We start from the raw sequence: 19,560 nt of genomic DNA on the forward strand, positions 1-19,560 counted from the left end.
GAGGTCTTGGGAGGACCGGAGATTACGTGAGGGAAGATATCGGGAGATTAGTTCAGAGATATATGGAGGAGACAGGTTATGGATGGCTTTGTAGGTCAGTGTTAGTAATTTGAACTGGATACGCTGAGGGAATGGGAGCCAGTGAAGAGATTTGCAGAGGGGGGAAGCAGAGGAGTAGTGAGGAGAGACATGAATTAGTCGGGCAGCAGAGTTAAGGACGGACTGGAGAGGTGCAAGGGTGTTAGCAGGGGGGCAACGGAAAAGGATGTCGCAGTAGTCAAAGTGGGAGATGATGAGGGCATGCACAAGCATTTTAGTAGATTGATGGTTGAGGAAAGGACGGATTCTGGAAATATTTTTGAGCTGTAGGCAACAGGAGGTGGAAAGAGCTTGGATGTACTTATAATTTGTATATTGATTTGTATAAACTGTGATATTAATATTTTTCCTGCTTTCCCTAATTTTCAGCACAACAGGTTCCCTTTAAGAAGCACTCCTCCTCCCATCAAAGTTTCTATCCTCTTAAAATAATGCACTAATCATATTATATAGCACTGTGTACTTACAATTGCTCATTTTGCCTTTCTACCCAGATAATTATTTTCTTTTCCATTAGGTCTATGACATCACATGATTAAAAACTGACCAGCTGAATCCTTCTAAGCTCTATGTAGAAACAGGAAGTCTCTTTTCCCTACATAAGGCATCACTGAAAAAGTCCCTGGCTGGGGGAGGAGGGAGCAGCCAGGAGTTCAAGAGTGGGACGACTCATGCACAAAAAAGAGACTTCCTGTTTCTACATAGAGCAGAGAAAAGAGAAGAATTAGCAGGGTAGAAAGGCAAAATGAGCAACCGTGAGTACACAATTCTTCTAAAAGGAGCACCTGTCACTTGCCATTTTTTTTTTAACTTGGATCATATTTTGGTTTGATTTTGTTCCTTGCCTTTCCATTCCTGAGATATCGGATCCTCTTCACTGTATGTAAATTTGTTTTTTTTTTCCCAAGTGGGTGTGATCAACTCTTCTCTATTTGAGTCTTCTTCAGGATAAGGTCCAGTTAACTGAACTTATTAAATTGATATAAAGGGAACAGAGGGCTATATCGCAGAACTGGAGAGGCACAGGAACAAAAAACAAAAAAAACAATTCCAGATGCAGAAATCAACATCAAAATTACATATTTATCTCAAGTAACATCTTTGGGGAAAAAATTTAAATGAATAAAGAGTTTTTCTTTTGGGGGAAAAAAAGCTATATGAGTATACGGGAAATTATTAATCAGGTCAAGTGGAATTTAGACATGGCTATGATGTGGATTGTTTATGATTATTGTTGTGAATTCTGTTTTTGGGCTCCCTCTGGTGGCTACTTGTGGTATTGGCTGACTTGTGGCTTGGGTTCCTAGTGCACCTGTTTTCATCAGGCAATTGGGAGTTTCCGACTTAGGCTGGCTTCTCAGTTATTCTAGTGCCGGCAATCAATGTTACCAGAGCTCTCCTGTTGCTTGCTACCTGCTCCAAGTCTGCAATTCAGCTAAGTTGAATCTTTGGCATTTGAACGTTTGTTTTTTGTCCAGCATGCATTTATGTTTCTTGTGCTGCTGGAAGCTCTAGTGAGCTGAAATTGCCACTCCGGTGTCATGAGTTGATAACGGAGCTAAGGTAATTTCAGGATGGCTACTTAGGGTTTTTAGGTAACCGTGAAGTCCTCTTTTGTATTTTTCTGCTATCTAGTTAGAGGGCCTCACTGTGCTGAATCTATATTCATACTGCGTTTGTGTTTTCCTCTTACCTAACCGTCATTATATGTGGGGGGCTACTATGACTTTTGGGGTTTCCCTGGAGGCAAGCCAGGTCTGTGTATTCCTCTGATAGGGGTAGTTAGATCTCCGGCTGGCGCGAGGTGTCTAGAAACAACGTAGGAACACCCCCTGGCTACTATTAGTTGCGTGGTAGGTTCAGCATCGCGGTTACCTTAGTTACCTGTTGTGAATTTACTTTTTGGCTCCCTCTAGTGGCTACTAGTGATTTGACTCTGGGTTTGTCAGTCATTCCTTTTATGCTCACCTGGGTCGTTAGGTCAGGGGTGTTGCTATATAAGCTCCCTGGACCTTCAGTTCAATGCCTGGCAACGTTGATATCAGAGCTAATCTGTAGTGCTCTTGTCTACTGTTCCTGGTTCCTGCTTGATTAAGCTAAGTCTGCTTTTTTGCTTTTTTGCAATTCGTTATTTTTTGCATTTTTTGTCCAGCTTGTATATTATCTGTATCCTGACCTTGCTGGAAGCTCTAGGGCGGCTGGTGTTCTCCCCCCGGGCCGTTAGACGGTTCGGGGGTTCTTGAATCTCCAGCGTGGATTTTTGATAGGGTTTTTGTTGACCATATAAGTTATCTTACTATATTCTGCTATTAGTAAGTGGGCCTCTCTGTGCTAAACCTAGTTCATCTCTGTGTTTGTCATTTCCTCTTACCTCACCGTTATTATTTGTGGGGGGCTTGTATCCTACTTTTGGGGTCCTTTCTCTGGAGGCAAGAGAGGTCTTTGTTTTCCTCTTCTAGGGGTAGTTAGCTCTCCGGCTGGCGCGAGACATCTAGCGACCAACGTAGGCATGTTCCCCGGCTACTTCTAGGGTTGGCGTTAGGAGTAGATATATGGTCAACCCAGTTACCACTGCCCTATGAGCTGGATTTTTGTACTTTGCAGACTTGCTGATATCTCTGAGACCCTCGCCATTGGGGTCATAACAGTTTGCCAGGCCCAGTACTAAATGTTAAATGCATTGCAGAAGTGGGATTATAAGAAAGAAAGTTCTGAGGTTTTTTTTTCTCTCTCTCATTTTTTTTTTTTTTTTCTTTTCCCCTTTACCTTTGAGTGGCTTGTGATTGCTGCAGACATGAATGTCCAGACCTTGATTACAAGTGTGGACCAGCTTGCTGCTCGTGTGCAGGGCATACAAGATTATGTTACCAGAAATCCTATGTCAGAACCTAAGATACCGATTCCTGAACTGTTTTCCGGAGACCGATTTAAGTTTAGAAATTTCAGGAATAATTGTAAATTGTTTTTGTCCCTGAGACCCTGTTCCTCTGGAGACTCCGCTCAGCAAGTGAAAATTGTTATTTCTTTTTTACGGGGCGACCCTCAGGATTGGGCTTTCTCGCTGGCGCCAGGAGATCCGGCATTGGCTGATATTGATGCGTTTTTTCTGGCGCTCGGTTTGCTTTATGAGGAACCCAATCTTGAGATTCAGGCAGAAAAAGCCTTGCTGGCTATGTCTCAGGGCCAGGACGAGGCTGAGGTGTATTGCCAAAAATTTCGGAAATGGTCCGTGCTGACCCAGTGGAACGAGTGTGCATTGGCTGCAAATTTTAGAAATGGCCTTTCTGAAGCCATTAAGAATGTGATGGTGGGTTTTCCCATTCCCACAGGTCTAAATGATTCCATGGCCCTGGTGATTCAAATTGACCGGCGGTTGCGGGAGCGCAAAACCGCAAATTCCCTCATGGTGTTATCTGAACAGGCACCTGATTTAATGCAATGTGATAGAATCCTGACTAGAAATGAGCGGAAAATTCATAGACGCCAGAATGGCTTGTGTTACTACTGTGGTGATTCTACACATGTTATCTCAGCATGCTCTAAACGTCTTACTAGGGTTGTTAGTCCTGTCGCCATTGGTAATTTGCAACCTAAGTTCATTCTATCTGTAACTTTGATTTGCTCACTGTCATCGTATCCTGTCGTGGCGTTTGTAGATTCAGGTGCTGCCCTGAGTCTTATGGATCTGTCATTTGCCAAGCGTTGCGGTTTTGTTCTTGAGCCATTAGAAAATCCTATCCCTCTTAGGGGTATTGACGCTACGCCATTGGCAGAAAATAAGCCGCAGTTTTGGACACAGGTTACCATGTGCATGACTCCTGAACATCGGGAGGTGATACGTTTTCTTGTTCTGCATAAGATGCATGATTTGGTTGTTTTGGGGTTGCCATGGTTACAGACCCATAATCCAGTCTTGGACTGGAAGGCAATGTCAGTGTCAAGTTGGGGCTGTCATGGAATTCATGGAGATTCCCTGCCCTTGTCTATTGCTACTTCTATGCCTTCGGAAGTTCCGGCGTATTTGTCTGATTATCAGGATGTCTTCAGCGAGTCTAGGTCAAGTGCATTGCCTCCTCATAGGGAATGTGACTGTGCAATAGATTTGATTCCAGGCAGTAAGTTTCCTAAGGGAAGACTGTTTAATCTGTCGGTACCTGAACATACCGCGATGCGTTCATATATCAAGGAGTCTCTGGAGAAGGGGCATATCCGTCCTTCTTCTTCCCCTCTTGGTGCGGGATTCTTTTTTGTGGCTAAAAAGGACGGATCTTTGAGGCCTTGTATTGACTATCGCCTTTTGAATAAGATCACTGTCAAATTTCAGTATCCTTTGCCGTTGTTGTCAGACTTGTTTGCCCGGATTAAAGGTGCCAAGTGGTTCACCAAGATAGACCTTCGTGGTGCGTACAACCTTGTGCGCATTAAGCAAGGAGATGAATGGAAAACCGCATTCAATACGCCCGAAGGTCATTTTGAGTACTTGGTGATGCCATTTGGGCTCTCTAATGCACCTTCAGTTTTTCAGTCCTTTATGCATGACATTTTCCGGAAGTATCTGGATAAATTTTTGATCGTTTATCTGGATGATATTCTGTTTTTTTCTGATGATTGGGACTCGCATGTGGAACAGGTCAGGATGGTTTTCAAGATTTTGCGTGAAAATTCTTTGTTTGTTAAAGGCTCAAAGTGTCTCTTTGGTGTACAGAAGGTTCCCTTTTTAGGGTTCATTTTTTCCCCTTCTGCTGTGGAGATGGACCCAGTCAAGGTTCGAGCTATTCATGATTGGACTCAACCCTCGTCAGTTAAGAGTCTTCAGAAGTTCTTGGGTTTTGCTAACTTCTACCGTCGTTTTATCGCTAATTTTTCTAGCGTTGTTAAACCGTTGACGGATATGACCAAGAAAGGCTCTGATTGTGGCTAACTGGGCTCCTGCTGCCGTGGAGGCTTTCCAGGAGTTGAAGCGCCGGTTTACTTCAGCGCCTGTTTTGTGCCAGCCTGATGTCTCACTTCCCTTTCAGGTTGAAGTGGATGCTTCGGAGATTGGGGCAGGGGCCGTTTTGTCGCAGAGAGGCCCTGGTTGCTCTACTATGAGACCTTGTGCCTTTTTCTCTAGGAAGTTTTCGCCGGCAGAGCGAAATTATGATGTGGGCAATCGGGAGTTGTTGGCCATGAAGTGGGCATTTGAGGAGTGGCGTCATTGGCTCGAGGGTGCTAAGCATCGTGTGGTGGTCTTGACTGATCACAAAAATCTGATGTACCTCGAGTCTGCTAAACGCCTGAATCCTAGACAGGCCCGCTGGTCATTGTTTTTCTCCCGTTTTGACTTTGTGGTTTCGTATTTACCAGGTTCTAAGAATGTGAAGGCCGATGCTCTGTCTAGGAGCTTTGTGCCTGATGCTCTTGGAGTCGCTGAACCTGTGGGTATTCTAAAGGAAGGAGTTATCCTGTCAGCTATTTCTCCAGATCTGCGACGTGTGTTGCAGAGATTTCAGGCTGGTAGGCCTGACTCTTGTCCACCTGACAGATTGTTTGTGCCTGCTAAATGGACCAGCAGAGTCATTTCCGAGGTTCATTCCTCAGTGTTGGCAGGGCACCCGGGAATTTTTGGCACCAGAGATCTGGTGGCCAGGTCCTTTTGGTGGCCTTCCTTGTCAAGAGATGTGCGGTCATTTGTGCAGTCCTGTGGTACTTGTGCTCGAGCTAAGCCTTGCTGTTCTCGTGCCAGCGGGTTGCTCTTGCCCTTGCCTGTCCCGAAGAGACCTTGGACACACATCTCTATGGATTTCATTTCGGATCTTCCGGTGTCTCAGGGCATGTCTGTCATCTGGGTGATATGTGATCGTTTCTCCAAGATGGTCCATCTGGTTCCTTTGCCCAAACTGCCTTCCTCTTCTGATCTGGTTCCTGTGTTCTTTCAGAACGTGGTTCGTTTGCACGGCATTCCTGAGAATATTGTGTCGGACAGAGGATCCCAGTTTGTTTCCAGGTTCTGGCGATCCTTTTGTGGTAAGATGGGCATAGATTTGTCGTTTTCGTCCGCTTTTCATCCACAGACTAACGGACAAACGGAACGAACTAATCAGACTCTGGAGGCGTATTTGAGGTGTTTTGACTCTTCTGATCAGGATGATTGGGTGACCTTCTTGCCGTTGGCTGAATTTGCCCTTAATAATCGGGCTAGTTCTGCCACCTTGGTTTCGCCATTTTTCTGCAACTCTGGTTTCCACCCTCGTTTTTCCTCGGGACATGTGGAGCCTTCTGACTGTCCTGGGGTTGATTCTGTGGTGGATAGGTTGCAGCGGATCTGGAATCATGTGGTGGACAACTTGAAGTTGTCACAGGAGAAGGCTCAGCGTTTTGCCAACCGCCACCGCGGTGTGGGTCCCCGACTTCGTGTTGGGGATTTGGTATGGCTGTCTTCTCGATTTGTTCCTATGAAGGTCTCCTCTCCCAAATTTAAGCCTCGATTCATTGGTCCTTACAAGATATTGGAGATCCTTAATCCTGTATCCTTTCGCCTGGATCTTCCAGTGTCGTTTGCCATTCACAACGTATTTCATAGGTCCTTGTTGCAGCGGTACGTTGTGCCTGTGGTTCCTTCTGCTGAGCCTCCTGCTCCGGTGTTGGTTGAGGGCGAGTTGGAGTACGTGGTGGAGAAGATCTTAGATTCTCGTCTCTCCAGGCGGAGGCTTCAGTACCTGGTCAAGTGGAAGGGCTATGGTCAGGAGGATAATTCCTGGGTGGTCGCCTCTGATGTGCATGCGGCCGATTTAGTTCGTGCCTTTCACGCCGCTCATCCTGATCACCCTGGTGGTCTTGGTGAGGGTTCGGTGACCCCTCACTGTTGTGAAATGGGATTCTGGGCTCCCCCGGTGGCCACTTGTGGAATTGAACTTGTGTGCATCATCCCCTCTGTTCACCTGCTCCTATCAGGATGTGGGAGTCGCTATATAACCTTGCTCCTCTGTCAGTTTCTTGCCGGTCAACAATGTAATCAGAAGCCTTCTGTGCTTGTTCCTGCTACTAGACAACTCCCAGCTAAGTTGGACTTTTGTCCTTGTGTGTTTTTGCATTTTGTTCCTGTTCACAGCTGCTGTTTCGTTACTGTGTCTGGAAAGCTCTTGTGATCGGAAATTGCCACTCTGGTGTTATGAGTTAATGCTAGAGTCTTAAAGGAATTTCTGGATGGTGTTTTGATAGGGTTTTCTGCTGACCATGAAAGTGTCCTTTCTGTCTTCCTGCTATCTAGTAAGCGGACCTCGATTTTGCTAAACCTATTTTCATACTACGTTTGTCATTTCATCTAAAATCACCGCCAATATATGTGGGGGCCTCTGTCTGCCTTTTGGGAAAATTTCTCTAGAGGTGAGCCAGGACTGTCTTTTCCTCTGCTAGGATTAGGTAGTTCTCCGGCTGGCGCTGGGCATCTAGGGTTAAAAAACGTAGGCATGCTACCCGGCCACTTCTAGTTGTGCGGCAGGTTTAGTTCATGGTCAGTATAGTTTCCATCTTCCAAGAGCTAGTTCTCATATATGCTGGGCTATGTTCTCTCGTCATTGAGAATCATGACAGTTTGACCGGCCCAAAAAAGGGTTAAATTACTGGCTGAGAAAGGAGAGAAAAAAGAAGTCTGCTACAATTTTTTTTTTTTTTTTTTCCTCTAGTTCTGAGTGTGCTCTTAATTGAATCACTTGCTAGTCTGCCTATACTGCAGCCTTCCTCTCTTTCTCTCCTTCTAATCCTTGAATGGCTCTGTGTTCACCTGTTTCAAATGGATCTTCAGAGTGTAGCTACAGGTTTGAATAATCTCGCCACAAAGGTACAAAATTTGCAAGATTTTGTTGTTCATGCACCTATGTCTGAGCCTAGAATTCCTTTGCCTGAATTCTTCTCGGGGAATAGATCTCACTTTCAAAATTTTAAAAATAATTGCAAATTGTTTTTGTCCCTGAAGTCTCGCTCTGCCGGAGACCCTGCACAGCAGGTCAGGATTGTAATTTCCTTGCTCCGGGGCGACCCTCAAGACTGGGCTTTTGCATTGGCACCAGGGGATCCTGCGTTGCTCAATGTGGATGCGTTTTTTCTGGCCTTGGGGTTGCTTTATGAGGAACCTCATTTAGAGCTTCAGGCGGAAAAGGCCTTGATGTCCTTGTCTCAGGGGCAAGATGAAGCTGAAATATACTGCCAAAAATTCCGCAAATGGTCTGTGCTTACTCAGTGGAATGAGTGCGCCCTGGCGGCGATTTTCAGAGAAGGTCTCTCTGATGCCATTAAGGATGTTATGGTGGGGTTCCCTGTGCCTGCGAGTCTGAATGAGTCCATGACGATGGCTATTCAGATCGATAGGCGTCTGCGGGAGCGCAAACCTGTGCACCATTTGGCGGTGTCTACTGAGAAAACGCCAGAAAATATGCAATGTGATAGAATTCTGTCCAGAAGCGAGCGGCAGAATTTTAGACGAAAAAATGGGTTGTGCTTCTATTGTGGTGATTCAACTCATGTTATATCAGCATGCTTTAAGCGTACTAAGAAGCCTGACAAGTCTGTTTCAATTAGCACTTTACAGTCTAAGTTTATTCTATCTGTGACCCTGATTTGTTCTTTGTCATCTATTACCGCGGACGCCTATGTCGACTCTGGCGCTGCTTTGAGTCTTATGGATTGGTCCTTTGCCAAACGCTGTGGGTATGATTTGGAGCCATTGGAGGCTCCGATACCTCTGAAAGGGATTGACTCCACGACTGGAGAGCTATGTCTGTGTTAAGCTGGGGATGTAAAGGAACTCATGGGGACGTACCTTTGGTTTCCATTTCATCATCTATTCCCTCTGAGATTCCTGAATTCTTGTCTGACTTTCGTGACGTTTTTGAAGAACCCAAGGTTGGTTCACTACCTCCGCACCGGGAGTGCGATTGTGCCATAGACTTGATTCCGGGTAGTAAATACCCTAAGGGTCGTTTATTTAATCTGTCTGTGCCTGAACACGCTGCTATGCGAGAATATATAAAGGAGTCCTTGGAAAAGGGACATATTCGTCCTTCGTCATCTCCCTTAGGAGCCGGTTTTTTCTTTGTGTCTAAGAAAGATGGCTCTTTGAGGCCGTGTATTGATTATCGACTTTTGAATAAAATCACGGTTAAATATCAATATCCGTTACCACTGCTTACTGATTTGTTTGCTCGTATAAAGGGGGCTTTTTGGGCTCCCTCTGGTGGCTACTTGTGGTATTGGCTGACTTGTGGCTTGGGTTCCTAGTGCACCTGTTTTCATCAGGCAATTGGGAGTTTCCGACTTAGGCTGGCTTCTCAGTTATTCTAGTGCCGGCAATCAATGTTACCAGAGCTCTCCTGTTGCTTGCTACCTGCTCCAAGTCTGCAATTCAGCTAAGTTGAATCTTTGGCATTTGAACGTTTGTTTTTTGTCCAGCATGCATTTATGTTTCTTGTGCTGCTGGAAGCTCTAGTGAGCTGAAATTGCCACTCCGGTGTCATGAGTTGATAACGGAGCTAAGGTAATTTCAGGATGGCTACTTAGGGTTTTTAGGTAACCGTGAAGTCCTCTTTTGTATTTTTCTGCTATCTAGTTAGAGGGCCTCACTGTGCTGAATCTATATTCATACTGCGTTTGTGTTTTCCTCTTACCTAACCGTCATTATATGTGGGGGGCTACTATGACTTTTGGGGTTTCCCTGGAGGCAAGCCAGGTCTGTGTATTCCTCTGATAGGGGTAGTTAGATCTCCGGCTGGCGCGAGGTGTCTAGAAACAACGTAGGAACACCCCCTGGCTACTATTAGTTGCGTGGTAGGTTCAGCATCGCGGTTACCTTAGTTACCTGTTGTGAATTTACTTTTTGGCTCCCTCTAGTGGCTACTAGTGATTTGACTCTGGGTTTGTCAGTCATTCCTTTTATGCTCACCTGGGTCGTTAGGTCAGGGGTGTTGCTATATAAGCTCCCTGGACCTTCAGTTCAATGCCTGGCAACGTTGATATCAGAGCTAATCTGTAGTGCTCTTGTCTACTGTTCCTGGTTCCTGCTTGATTAAGCTAAGTCTGCTTTTTTGCTTTTTTGCAATTCGTTATTTTTTGCATTTTTTGTCCAGCTTGTATATTATCTGTATCCTGACCTTGCTGGAAGCTCTAGGGCGGCTGGTGTTCTCCCCCCGGGCCGTTAGACGGTTCGGGGGTTCTTGAATCTCCAGCGTGGATTTTTGATAGGGTTTTTGTTGACCATATAAGTTATCTTACTATATTCTGCTATTAGTAAGTGGGCCTCTCTGTGCTAAACCTAGTTCATCTCTGTGTTTGTCATTTCCTCTTACCTCACCGTTATTATTTGTGGGGGGCTTGTATCCTACTTTTGGGGTCCTTTCTCTGGAGGCAAGAGAGGTCTTTGTTTTCCTCTTCTAGGGGTAGTTAGCTCTCCGGCTGGCGCGAGACATCTAGCGACCAACGTAGGCATGTTCCCCGGCTACTTCTAGGGTTGGCGTTAGGAGTAGATATATGGTCAACCCAGTTACCACTGCCCTATGAGCTGGATTTTTGTACTTTGCAGACTTGCTGATATCTCTGAGACCCTCGCCATTGGGGTCATAACAGTTACCATCTTCCTAGAGCTAGTCCGTTTTTTCCCTGTTCCCTTGCCATTGGGAAACATGACAGATTATACTCCAGAGATCATTTATACTTTTTATATACAGCAGAGGATAAGACTCAAACCCTCAGTAGAGTGCTCAAAAGCACCGCGACACTCGGCATAATGAACTGCTGAAAGGAACGTCCCTTTTTCTGGAGACAGATTTATCAGTTGGAGTTTTTGAGCTTCGATGAGGAGTCTAAGGGGTAACATTTCTCCTTGTGGGGAATGACAAGCCAAGCCTCGCATGACAGAGTGAGGAGACTTTTAGGCCATGCATGCTCCTCTGGGAAATTAAATCTGTTCAGAGAGGGACGAGTTCTAGTCCTCTTTCTTTCTCAAGAGACAATTAGTATATTGAGCCTCGATGTAAAATCTGTGAAAAGGACTCCTATAAGAATGATGGTGTCTGCTTGTGCCATGTGTGACCCTCTATAGCTACATCCCTATTTGGAGGACTCGGCAGCACTTCAGTTCATAACAGAAATAACCAAATTTATTTAAATCAAACCTTTAATGTTTAATTTCTCCTGTGGAGGCGCTGCAGGAAACTAGGACAGATGCATTCTCCTGGCAGGTGACAGATCGCCGGTGGACCCTCGTCTTTATGAGCTACGCATGGTACTATCACTAGTTAAACGTGGAGGTGCAGAACCACGGTACCTGTATTTTTGCATCCGTACAATGAGACATGATGAACAATATTATACACTGAATGAATTCTGAGTGAGGACGTTCTGTGTGAGTCACTCTATGATTCATCACAGACTGAACAACCATATGCAAAATTTATCAACATACTAAAATCCCAGGAGGTTAGAGCAGAAAAAAGCTGAGCTACCTGCGAGATGTTAGAAATCCATTCTCTCACAGTGACCCACATTACCGGAATAAATGGATGGATAGATGCATATGCGGTGTGTATATGTAACCTAAGAATTCTAATTTCTTTATATCCAATTATTCTCATTTGTTTTTCTTATAAAAACAGCTCATACAGACTCATTCACTTGACACAAGATTGACGTTGGGGGTAATAATACGCCCAAGTCGGAATCCCTCCCTTTGATGTGGGCTCCGGCTCTGAACCTACATCTTTCCCAACACATGTCAGCTGTTTTGAACAGCTGACATGTGCCTCTAACATCCGCGGGTGGAATCATGATCCACCTGCGGCTGTTAACCTGTTAAATGCCACTGTCAATCTCTGACAGCGGCATTTAACTCGCGCTTACCGGAGGCGCGTCGGAAATCCAACCCATCAGTGACTCCGTCCGGGTCACCGATGGGTTGGCATGACAACCAGAGGTCTCCAGCAGACCTCTATGGTTGTCATAGCCGGATTGCTATGAGCACCGGCTAGTGATCAGATGTGGTGTTGGAGAACTTCTCAAGCTTTTTTGAAAAGTTTTTATTTCCCTGAAACATTTTGTTTTGCAGCCTTTTTATTGAAAACCTCCTAGTTTAAAGCATTTTCCATAAGGAGATATTTCAAATAAGTAACATGCACTTTCTTTTCACCAGGCATATTTAAAGGGAATCTGTCACCAAGTTTTTGCTACCTCATCTGAGAGCAGCATAATGTAGGGGCAGAGACCCTAATTCCAACAATGTATCACTTAGTTTACTGGGAGCAGCAGTTGTGATGTAATGAAAGTTTTTAGATGTAGCATGTCTAGTTTTATGTGTACATTGCAGATTCGGACCAGAATGCGCATGAGCTGTAGTCTTCTAGTGATAACCTTCTGCTGATAAAACACTCATTGTACTGAAACAACAGCACACAGCATAATAAGTGGAACATCGTTGAAATCAGTGTTGCAGTCTCTAGCTCATGCTGGCCTTAGATTGCATAGGAAAAACCTGCTGATAGATTCCCTTTAAAAATTTGAAGTGGAAGAAAAACACTCAAAAGACTGAACATAGAAACAGCAAAGTAGTTTTACAATAGAAAAGAATAATCTGAGTCTTTCAAGTATTTTTTTGAGGCAGATTATATTTGACAAAGAGAGTGAACATAAAGTTAGATAGAAGGTGGCACCAGAGTAGCAGGCAGGTGAGGTATGTGGGAGACAGGTAGTAGAGGTACTGGAGACCACATGCGGACAGGAGACCAGGAACAGGCAGTGGAGGCTCTGGAGACCGCAGGCAGACAGGAGACTGGGAACAGGTAGCAGAGGTTCTGGAGAGAGCAGGCAGCGCACTGGGAACAGGTAGCAGAGCCAGAGGTCCTGGAGAGAGCAGGCAAGCAGGAGACTGGGAACAGGTAGCAGAGATCCTGGAGAGAGCAGGCAGGCAGCACAATGGTTACAGTTAGCAGAGGTCCTGGAGAGAGCAGGCAGACAGGAGACTGGGAACAGGTAGCAGAGGTCCTGGAGAGAGCAGGCAGGCAGTGCAATGGGAACAGGTAGCAGAGGTTCTGGAGAGAGCAGGCAGGCAGCGCACTGGGAATAGGTAGCAGCACAGGTACTGAGAGAGCAGGCAATGCACTGGGAACAGGTAGCAGAGGTCCTGGAGAGAGTAGGCAGACAGGAGACTGGGAACAGGTAGCAGAGGTCCTGGAGAGAGCAGGCAGGCAGTGCAATGGGAACAGGTAACAGAGGTCCTGGAAAGAACAGGCAGACAGGAGACTGGGAACAAGTAGCAGAGGTCCTGGAGAGAGCAGGCAGACAGGAGACTTGGAACAGGTAGCAGAGATCCTGGAGAGAGCAGGCAGGCAGCGCAATAGGAACAGGTAGCAGAGGTCCTGGAGAGAGCAGGCAGGCAGCGCAATGGGAACAGTTAGTGTGGTGCCCCAGGGTCCTGGTCATCACAGTAGCATTGCTTTCCTCACAGGGAGAGTGATATTACATTTGCAGGCAAGAAGGGATAACTGTCTCCAGGTAAACACAAGCATGCAACACATTCACACTCCGGGCCACCAGGGGGAGCTTTTGATCCTATTTACTAGGTGACTCCCCATATATATGGTAGTCTGTAGGGAAAGTTAGTCAGTTCTTGCCAGGAAGCAGACTGGATCAGTCTGAGGCAGAAGAGGGTGTACGGAGCTCTGTAGCCACAGTGCTGCAGCTCCTGGAAAGAGACATACAGAAAGCCGAAAATATTGCAGTGAGCATGTAGGAGAGCGAAGCACAGGAGAGGAACACCAGTGGGAGACCAGCCATGAGCAGGCTGCCTCCTTCTGAGGCGCAGAGACCGGTAGCCGGAACACCGAGGTTGTAAGGGCCTCTACGACTTACATCAGAGACCGGCAGGACAGCTGAACTCCAAGTTACCTGTCCGCCTTAATACCCAGGAGGCACGGTGACACCCTTAGAGCCCGGGGTGTGCTAGAGTCCCTATAAACATGCTCAAGTCACCAGTCATACGGGTTATGTCCTATCCGATACAGGGGACAGAGAGAGAACATCTGTGAGGACCTTATCTGAAGCCATAGGCAGTAAGGGACTACAACACCACCGCGCTAGAGGAAGACTTTGATTTCCACCTGAATAAGGGGACTCCTAACTTGCCTCCAAGCCGGCCGGACCCTGCTTGCCCTGTGATCTGATGCCCTGGACTGTGGCTGCCTGAAGTCTTCAGTAAACAAGGTAAAGAGAATGCAAACCTATGTCCTCGTTCCTTACTGCGCCATTCACCATCTTCCATCTACACACCGGGAACCCTGGGGACACACTTCACCTGTGGGAAGGTATACCATCTAGCTGCCATAACATCACCCCAGAGGACCCCTTAAAGCAGCGTCGGTCCACACTGACCGAATACCACAGGTGGCATCACGAACATAAACTTTTTTCCCTTTAAAGACCTTTCCCTTTTACATGGGCGCCCAGGGCCACGGACCGGGTCGCCACCGTGACATCCCCCTGTGAAACACCGGACCCGGTACCAAGTACCCCACGGCCCAGGCGGGGCGACTCATTTTGGTGTCACGAACAGGATGGACTGACTCAGCAAATCGGGTCATGTGCACCTAAAGACTGTGCCTGAACTGTGCTTTATTGAGAGACTGTGTAATGTAATTTGCCGCCAAAACTGCCCCCATTAGAGCACCATTTGGCGTGCAGGAGGAGTGGGGCGTGTTGTCATGGGCGGAGCTTGGAAAAATGGCGCGAAAGTAGTAGCCGACCCTTATAGATACTACTATGTCTGAAAGATATGCCCATCAATGAAAGAGATCCGCCTCCTAGTCTGGGATGGCAGGGGAAGGAGAAGAGACCGCCCAGAACAGGAAGACGCCGAAGAGAACCTGATTGGCAAGATGGTGAGCGGAGGTCACCCGGAGGAGGGGGAGGAAGCCCGCCTCTGTTCCAGGCAATTGGACGAGGAGGAGACCCCGCCGTCGCTGATGAACCAGGAGGTTCTTGGCGCAGAGCTGGAGGAACTATGTCATCAGCTCTGGCGATCCTGGCAAACGTCCTGGAGCAGCAGCGCAGCCAGCCCCTGGACCCCAAGCCTGCAGCAGACAAGACCGGCACCGGAGACGCCACGGCGGCAAGTAAGAACACCAGCCCTGCCCCGGTCATCGAGGACACCCTGCTAGTGCCCATAGATGCCCCTCCACTGCTACCACCGGGCCGAGTGTGTAGTCTCGAGTGGGAATGGCCCTGGGAGACCTTACAGACCACTAATGTCCCGCTGCAGCCGGCGAGAAAGGCCCTAGACGTGCATGGAGAGTGGGTGACCTTTCGGTGGAAACACACCAGCACCGACCTGATTGGGTTCCCCGGGGAGACCCAAGCTGAGGGAGAGCAGTTGGAAATAGTTACCTGGGATGAGTACCGACGGCAGCTGGTGCTCCAGTGAGAATGGGAGGAAAAGGAGCGGGATCTCTGATGCCAGGCCGCAAAAGAAAAGGACTTGCAGGCCAAGGCCCGAGCCAGGAAAGTCAGTCAGGAGGATAGAGGCCCACGGAGATATTGGACTGTTGTGGCGTTTCGCATCAACTCCGGTTGGGGCTTTTATCAAGGAGCCCGACCTCTACCCAGAGGTGTTTGTCACCAGGCGTGATGTGGAGGCCCACCTGTGGGAGGGACACCCAGATAGGGACCTATACCCCGGTGACCACGTCAATTACACCAGGCACTGGGGAGATAAAGGGTGGTATGCCCTGCATGTACATAAATGTGTGCCGAAACTCACCAAACCACCAGCTCGTGACCTTGAACCACCAGAAACTGCCCTTCTTTACTCACCAGCGCTCCCATCTGGCAAAGTGACACCTGAACCCACTTCTGGCAGAGCACCCGCCACCATGTGCTCAAAATCCACACAGGTTACAATTGATCAGAGGTCAATAAGCACTCAGACTCTTATCCAGAGCATTGACGCACTTTATGTGGTACCTGGTAACTGCCCAAATCCACAGGTACTACCTTGGAAGAAGAACTTCTAAATGTTCGTTGACAATAGACTGCTACTAGAGTTAAATTGACCCTGTTGGGTTATGGAGCGCCCCCAGACGCAGGGCCGCGGGGTACTCGGTACCGGGCCTCTCTGTCTCAGTTCTGGGGTTGTCACGGTGGCTGGGCCCGGTCCGTGACCCTGCTAAGGGGCGTCCAATGAAAGTTGTAAGTGGTGGTGCATGGTGCAGGTGCGTGGTTGCAGTCTCTTTACCTCTTTACTGAAGGCTTCAAGGTCCTCAATCCAGAGTATGGTTAACAGGGCTGTCTGAAACCGGCCGGTCCGATGTCAACTAAGGGATCCCTTTAAGAGATAACCCTGGTCGGGTTATAGCAGCAGAAAAACACAAAAAGACGAACAGTTAACTATTTACATTTGCAGAACTTTAGGGCTTCATCCTTACTAATCAGAGGGTGGCCTCCTTGTCCCAGACAGGGGTCTGGGTGGCCACCGTTTTGGTTCCAACACCAACTTGGGCACCGGCTACCACTGCGGCCAGGCTTCCGGCCACCACAGTGGTGGTGGTAACAACGGTGCAGGTTGTGGTCTTTACCACGGTGCAAGTGGGAGTAACCACCGTGGTCTTGGTAGTAACGGTGGATCGGTCACAGCAGGGCGTCTTCACCGCGGGGGGCTGTCTTGCTGGCACCTTGGTCGAGGATGTCATGGGGTCTTGCTTCTTGTGGACATTCAAAGCGAACCACCCCTTCTCCCCAAAGTGCCGAGTATAGGTGACTTGGTCCCCCGGGTAGAGGTCCCGGCCCGGATGACCCTCCCTCAGGTGGGACTCGACATCCCTCCGGCGTACAAGTCCGGTTCTTTAATAAAGCCCCAGCCTCCACGGAGCTTAAAGGCGATGACGATGCCCTGCCTGCGCGGGGCCTAATGAGTGGTGGGGTCCTTGCGGGCCCGGTCCTTCACAGCTAAGTCTTTTTGGTGATGGGCCTCCAGCCCGGCCTGGTACGCCTCCTCATGCTTTGCCCACTGCCGTTCTAGCTGGGCCTGAAATTCTTCCCAGCTGAGGGCTTGCACCATCTCCCCTTCCTGGGTCGCCACCCCGGAGAACCCCATAAAGTCAGACCCGGGGTTCACCCAGTGGCACACCGTGCGCTCGGCATAAACTGCGCCCGGCAGGGTGACTGGTACGATCGGGGCCTTTAGAAGGTGCTCCATGCAAGTGGCCTGGTCCCAGGGAAGGAGGTGCTGGAGTCGGTAGGTCCCAGGGGGAGGTGGCGCTGCAACTGTGCCTATCAGCAGGTCCTCTGCTAATGGGGCAGGGTCGGAGAGCTTACCGGCCGGTGCAACGTCCTCTCGCGCGGCTGGCTCCGCTGGTGGTGACATCGGTGGAGACGTCGGCAGCAACCCGAGCAGCGGTGCAGGGACCGAGGTCAGGGGATCCTCCGCTGACGTTCCCTGGGATGCAGTCTTGGCCTCCACCCGCAGCTGGAGAAGTTGTTCAATCAGGTCCTCCATCTCGAGTTGCAGGAGACCCACATCGGCTGTGGAGACGGGGCCGCTACGCTCCTCCGGGTAGTTGGGGGAGTTCTCCACTTCAACCCCACATTCTGGGTCTGAGCGATCAGCCATCTCATCCTCGACGTGGGTCACTTCCTGGTATTTTTCCCGCTCTCTCCTTCGTGGGCGGTTTCGTTTTCTCTGCCTCCGCCCACCATTGAGAATCAGGAGGCGGATCTCGGCCGCTGACGGACACGTCCTCATGGTACAGAAATACTTAGACTGGGCGGCCATTGTCTTTCGCACTCTTCAGCTTGTCTACGCCCACTTCCACGCCCTTCTTCTTCTGCGCTCCTCTTAGTGCTGTAATGGCGGCGATTTTGGCGGGAACTTTTGGCGGCAAGTGGCAATCCACAGTCTTTGCAATAAGTCACAGTTCAAGCACAATAAATCACAGTTCCAAGGCACACATGACCTGATTCTTCAGGCTTAAGTAGATCCTGTTCGTGACGCCAAGTTTGGAGCGCCCCCAGACGCAGGGCCACGGGGTACTCGGTACCGGGCCTCTCTGTCTCAGTTCTGGGGTTGTCACGGTGGCTAGGCCCGGTCCGTGACCCTGCTAAGGGGCGTCCAATGAAAGTTGCAAGTGGTGGTGCGTGGTGCAGGTCGCGGTGAGTAACGAGGACACAGGGTTGCAGTCTCTTTACCTCTTTACTGAAGGCTTCAAGGTCCTCAATCCAGAGTATGGTTAACAGGGCTGTCTGAAACCGGCCGGTCCCATGGCACCTCCAGAGTTCCCTTTGCAGGTGGAAATCTGTGCCTACCTTCTAGCGCCTGTGTGTTGTAGTACTTCCCTGCTGAGCACCACGGGATAGTCCTCACAACTGTTGTGTCTGTTTCTGATGTTCTTTCCCACAACTTATGTCTGTTCTGATGTTCTTCTCCGTCCCCCAGATGATATGGATAGGACGCACCCGTATGACGGGTAGGCCTGGAGTTCTTCCGGGACCCTAGTGACACCCCTCTCCCACAGTTGCCCCCTATGTCTGCTTAGGTGATTTAGGTGAGACAGCCAACCTATAATTAACTGCCCTGCCGTTGGTTTGAAGTAATGCTTGGAGCCCAATACTTCCTCGGCGTTCCCGGCCACCGGCTACGCGCCTCAGTAGGATGTTGCCTCGATCTTACAGCACGACTCCTACTGGTGTTATCTCCTTTTTGCTTTGATCTCGTTTCTCACTCTCCACAATAAACCTCGCTTCTTGTCCTTTCTTGAGATACCGCCGCGATGTAGTGCAGGCGCGGTTCCTTAACGTTCTTTCCTGTTCGCTAGGCCTCTGTCAGGAACCCACCCCTGACAGGAACCCCCCTGAATCTTCCCCTGCAACACCCTCTGCCACAGGATGTTGCCTGGTTCCAACCCAGTCAGCTTCTGACTAACTTTCTATCTAACCCCCAGTTTTACCAGATTGTGAGGAGTGGCCTAATACATAGCACCCTTAGCTCCCCCTGGAGGCCAGACTATGAAGTGTATTGGCGTCTGTGATACCTGGTCAGGTGAACCCCTTCAGTGCCATCAGACGTACCATCACTCCCCTTAGCGGCGGAGCATCAGTACTGCAACGACCAGGACTCTGGGGCGCTGCAGGTTACATTTTGTTATCCAAGTTACAAATTTCCCCTTTGATCTGGCCAGATCACAGTTAACCCATCGTTGCTGAAAGTTTAAAATGACTGCTACAATTAAAAAAATATATATATATTCTTTAAACCTGACCAGGTTTTAATTTAAAAGGGTCCCCCATTTAAAGGGATCCTCTGTTTACAGAGTTCATTCGTTAAAAGGACATTTGAATCATGGACAGCGAATGGTTCACAAACTTTCCTGTAAATAGTTTGCACCTTCTTAAAGGTGCTTCCTACTCTTGCTGTCAAAGTTGCTTTGTTTTACAGAGACCTGAAGAAAAACC

General features: G+C 48.4%; 1 long non-coding RNA gene across 1 annotated transcript in view; it reads right to left on the bottom strand.

Moving 5' to 3' along the window:
• Positions 1 to 11,729: 11,729 nt before the first annotated feature.
• The window catches only part of LOC143804355 (uncharacterized), a 29,944-nt gene continuing 22,113 nt past the window's right edge, over positions 11,730 to 19,560 (bottom strand). Inside the window, exon 3 of the long non-coding RNA XR_013221014.1 lies at positions 11,730 to 13,010. This is a non-coding gene — a long non-coding RNA (uncharacterized LOC143804355). The remainder of the gene's footprint in view (positions 13,011 to 19,560) is intronic.

The sequence above is a fragment of the Ranitomeya variabilis genome, chromosome 2, assembly GCF_051348905.1.
Source record: "Ranitomeya variabilis isolate aRanVar5 chromosome 2, aRanVar5.hap1, whole genome shotgun sequence".
NCBI lineage: Eukaryota > Metazoa > Chordata > Amphibia > Anura > Dendrobatidae > Ranitomeya > Ranitomeya variabilis.